Here is a 5,741-nt window from a genome sequence, read left to right as displayed (position 1 = left end):
ATTGCCTTGTTTCCTTCACATAGAGTGAACAATTTCTTGAGCAATGATAATAGTATGCACAATTTGGCAGCCCGGAACAAAGCTAGTTTGTGTCCTACCAATCAAAATAGGGAGACAAACTTGCAACCGATTGGTAAGGACTTTCATCAAAACTTTAAGGATCACAGGAAGCAGACTAATAGGTCTGAAATTAGAAATAACAGAGGGACTAAGAAATAACAGAGGGACTATCTTTCTTAGGGATAAGAGTAATGATAGCCTTACACATTATCTTCAAATTCCTTGCCATCTAAAGCCTCTTGCACAAACTTACATATAGAGCTTTTAACAATCTCCTAATTGGATTGGAAAAAAGCTGCACAAAATCCATCGACACCTGCCGCCTTAAATGGTTTCATCTCAAAAAGATCATTATGAACTTCATCAACTGAAACCTCTTTGTTAAGAGATATCATGTACTCATCAGATATAAGAGGAAAACAACCCCTGATAGGATAAGGAAGGGCAATGATCATATCTGATGTATAAAGTGCACTAAAAAAATCCATTGCATGTTTCTCCAAAATAATTTTATCAAAGCACTACTCAGAGTCATTAATCTTCAAACAATCCACAATAAACTTGCTGTGTCGTACCTTAAAACGAGCATGAAAATACGACGTGTTTCGATCCCCAAAGACTAACCAGTCAGCATGAGATTTTTGTTTCCAAAAGCTTTCCTCTACGATTCAGAATAGTTTCATATTCAAGACACAAATTAATTTCAAGATTAGAGAGGTACTTTGAGTCCCTGGTCGCTAATTATCTGTCAATACCTTGAAGACGAGCTAAGATGTGCTTCTTCCTTTTAAAAATATTTCCAAATACATTTTTGTTCCAATCAGAAACTTTATGAGCAAAAGAAGAGAGAGCCTCATCGATATCCACAGAAGAATCTCAAGTCACCGCAGTAAACTTATGAAAGTCTTTATGAAGAAGCCACGGAGCTACAAAACAGAATAGAGCAGGACCGAATCGCGACTGAACACCATTCAACTGCAGCAGGAGGGGCTGATGATCAGATGGAACTCTTGGCAAGTGAACAAACGAAGCACAATCAAACATCAAACGCCAATTTAGAATGCAAAGACACCAATCCAATCTTTCCTCGACTAGTTCCCTGTGCCAAGTCCAAATGGGACCTTGAAAACCCATGTCAATCAAGCTTGAAGAATTGATAAAACTCTGAAAGTAAGAGCAAGGATGACTCCCTCTAATTGCCCCACCAATCTTCTCATGAGAGAATAAAAAAGCATTAAAATCTCCAGCTAAACACCACGGCAAAGTGAAACAATTAGAAATACGAGAAAGCTCATCCCAAAATATTCTACGAACACACACGATATTGGACTTGCACAAATAGTAGTAAAGATAAAATCTGACAAGCCTGAAATAGAAATCTTCAAATTCACATACTGAAACGTGAAAGATAAAACGTCAATATCCAAGTAGTTCCCCCAAAGAACCCAAATTCCTCCAAAAAATCCCTGTGCCTCAACTGAAAAGAGCGGGGAAAACCAATTTTTTTAATGGCTTTATCCGCTTGAACACCACTGATTCTGGTTTCTAGGAGAACCAAAAAACATATAGAGTATTGACTAATCATACCCCGAATATAATTAATCTTGGTGGCTAAGACCAATCCTTGACAATTTCCAATAAATGACTTAAAATCTATAAACAAAATATAGAAAAGAAAGAACTAGCACATATGTGCATCTACAAGTCAAGTAGAGACTTTGCTTCCAGCGGATGAACCTCCAGGAGCAGAAATACCATCAATGACCATATTAATATGAGACTGCATAACATCTATTATCGAGACATTCTCTATATCAGCAGAGTTAGGAGGCCGAATTTGGTGGGAGTGACCAACCTTTTTAGACAGCAGATTAGGAGGTTTGCTACCACTAAATTTGGAGGTGGCCAATTTAGTTAATTTATTAATACCTCTGTCACGAACAACAATGGAGTTATTCTTTGACTGAGGTAATGGCGGGCGTGGAGTTTTCACCGCTTTATGCACTAAAGAGTCTAGGACTGAAGAAACCAAATTTGGCACTGTGGAAGACCCGAGCAAAGCACTAGAGTTGCCCTGAAAAGACTGATTATGGTCCATCATATTGTCCTTAGAAATCGAATGTGTGTCAACAATTGTCTCATTCACTTCAATATCAATCGGGCTATTTTCATTTAGATGCTCAACCACCCTAGGAGAAGACTTGGAGGGACCCTTTTGCTGCCTTTTGGTGACTTTTGCACAAATTGAAATGACTGAGATTACACATTAGAATTATTTGTATCACTGGAAAACACTTCATTTTCAAACAACGGATTCTTAACAGTTTGATCTTCTACCTCCAAACCATCCAGGGCTGCAAATCAAGAGGTGTTAGAATCATATTTAGCTCTTTTGTTACTTGTTGCTTGCTTTTCACTATTTCTGCCATTAGATTTCCATGGACGACGTTGCACTATCATCCAGGGACCATAAATACTATCCTCTGTAGGGCCAATTTCTTCACCACCTCCACCAGAATTAGCGGCTTTGTCTGATTCGTTTGGAGGTTTATTCACATTAGCAGGATTATCCCCACAAAGATTAATGGTATGCCCAAATTTACCACAATGAAAACAAATATCTGGTATTCCCTCATATGCAACTTTTTGAGTTTTTCCTTTAGAGCCTGTTTTGATGGGCTTAAAAAAAGCAGCTTATAAGTTGGAAACAGCTTATAAGCCAAAAAAAAAAAAAAAATTGGGGTAGCCCAACTTATTTTTTTTGTCTTATAAGCTGTTTTTAGCTTATAAGCTGCTTTAGATAAGCTAAGCCAAATGGGCCCAATTAATTTTTTAGGCTTATTTTAAGCACAAAATGGCTTTAAGCTGGCCAGCCAAACACTCAAAAAAGCTGAAAACAGCTTATAAGCCAACCCAAACGGGCTCTTAAACTCAAAATAAGAGATTAAGGGTTTAGTCAGATCCACTTCCACCGCAATCTTAGTAAAACGTGCCCTATCACATTGAGCAGTATTGTAGTCGATTTTAACAAGACGACCAATTTTATTTCCAAGCGCTCTCAAAATCTACTTGTGGTATAAGTGGATGGGAAGCCCTAGAAAGCGAACCCAAGCTACAATAGAATTAATTCGATCTCTGTCACAGAAAAATCTGGTTTCCATGGTTGAACAACCAAATAATGACCTAGAACAATCCACGGTCCATCCAACAAAACATGCACGTAGTCATCTTTGGAATCAAACATCTTTGGGTAATAATTTCATTCAAGTTCAATCGCTTTCCATCCCTTTTTAGGCTTCCATAATTTTCCAGCCTTTTCACGAAAATTTAGAAAGCCAATTTCCTTACCCAGCATTTTCACCACTACAGATTGTTGCCAAGGTTTCACAATTTTCTTTTCGAAATCCTCATCCACTTCTATTCATACATATTTTCTTTTCGGAACTTGAAATATTTGGTAAAACAACATATAACACGTTGCAGGACAAATAATTATAGCATGCAGGAAGCTAAAATCATGTCATTTTAATGTGGATGACTGTTTCATGATCAAGATTCAACTATTTTAAGGACCTAAGAAGAAGAAAAAAAGAGGTGAGAGTCCATAGACATAATGAAGTGATTATTGATTAGGGCTGCTAAATTCTGAAGCCCTAGATGACTTTATATAATCAAGAATAATATTGTAAATACTTAGGAATTAACGGGTTATCGATTGATATAAATATTAGACAATCTGTTGCCGGAACTGATAACCCGTTATTTATAAATCCTAAACCACTCACAAATCATTAATCGGATAATCCAATATCAATAATTCAATAACACCTTTTCGGTTTGAATTATAGTTTGAATTTGAACACCCCTAAATTATTATATACCCCTGTCCAGGGGCAGAGCTAGCCTTTCGGGTGTGGGTTCGGCCGAACTTAGTAGCTTTGGTCCGAATCATATATTTATATTAAATTTTTTGTCAAATGTTACACCTCAGAAGTTCCGGATTTGTTGCCTTGTGAGTAGACTAATGTGAACTTAAGGTGATTATGAAATCCTTACAAGATTAAGGGAAGTATTAGATAGCTTAAAGTGCATACTATAATATTTTGAAGTCATATGAATATGTGAAATCTAGTTTGTTGAAGGAAGTGAAATGTAAGTCGTGTTCGGAAAGGGGTTTGCAAAGTACCGAGCTAATGTTGATTTAATAATGTCTTGAGGAAGAATTATAACGCTCTTTAGATTGTAATGAAGTGTTAAATAAGTGCTAAGAAGGTTCCATAAGGATTAGAGATCAAACGAAACGACGAGATTAACTTCAGAAAAATGGAGTTATACGACCACTTATACGGTCCGTATAAGGGGTCCGTATAACTTTACAGAAAGGGGAATTTCCTTGATGGTGAAATACGGCTACGGACCGTATAAGGGTCCGTATAAGTCCGGTCAGGCTAAGTATTTTTCTAAGTATAAATATAAGTTCCCACTTCTAATTTTTCATTTTTACATCTTCTCCACTTCTCTCAAGACTTCTAGAAGGTTCTATACATTTCATTAACATAAACCCAAGGTAAATCAAAGATCAAGCACAAAAAATTGGTGGAATCAAAGGTATGGGTGCTCATTAGGGTTGCTAGAAGTCAAGCATCTCTTTGGAGTTAAAGCTAAGGTTTTCTCCAAGTGAAGTATTTTCATCCAAAGCCCATTCCTACATAATCAAAGGTGAGTTTTATGTTCATTTCATACTATTAAGAGTATTGAATGGTTGAAAGACTTGTATTATGGAAGAAAGTAGAAAATGGGTTACCAATATGAGAATAGTGGTATTCTTGAATAGTAGTTTGATATGAATCATGATTCTTGAGATGTTATGAGTGGAATCTTGTTGTAAATGATACAAACGATGTTAAAGAAGTATCATATGAGAACGAGTACGGTGTTATGCCATAGCTATGATCATGAATCATTTTGGTAGGGAATTGTGGAAATTGGATAATGTCGAACTTGACGAAGTTATTGATTATAATATTATGAATGTCGTTATTGATGTTTGGGAGTTGTTATGTCATATGGAGGAAGTTGTAGAAACAAAGGAAATGCTGCCTAATTTTTATTAGCTTTAGCTTAAGCTTGAGTATATTATCGATTAACTAATCTTAGCACGAATTCTCTTGAATATAGAATCGTCGGCTTCGAAGGGAACCATTTAGTCGATAGAGTTGAGGAGACAAAGAGGTATGTAAGGCTAGCCCTTCTTTCTAAAGGCATGTTTTCCTCATTTTGCGTCTATACGAGATATTCACGCTATTCCTATTCTTATAAATGCTGTAAGCTTATAACCCTCGAGATTCTCTTGATATTGCTGATAATGTTTCTTGTGATGATAATAATAACGATTATGATGACAAGATAAATCCTAGACATGCTAGAATGTTCATGGCTTTCGATATTTTGAGATACCTCCGGTGAAAGTTCTTCAAAGTGATGATGATAATAACGATGATGATAATAGTAACAATGACAAGGATGATGATGATAGTTGATCCTCTAAGGATAGATGTAACGAAACGATGATGGTAATGATGTTAATGATATACTTATGGACTCTTATGTATACGTGTCTAAGTATGTAAGACTATTATGCAACACCGAGCTTATATGGTCGGGTATGATATCTATCGCGC

The sequence above is a fragment of the Lycium ferocissimum genome, chromosome 6, assembly GCF_029784015.1.
Source record: "Lycium ferocissimum isolate CSIRO_LF1 chromosome 6, AGI_CSIRO_Lferr_CH_V1, whole genome shotgun sequence".
NCBI lineage: Eukaryota > Viridiplantae > Streptophyta > Magnoliopsida > Solanales > Solanaceae > Lycium > Lycium ferocissimum.
This window is presented reverse-complemented; position numbering follows the sequence as displayed.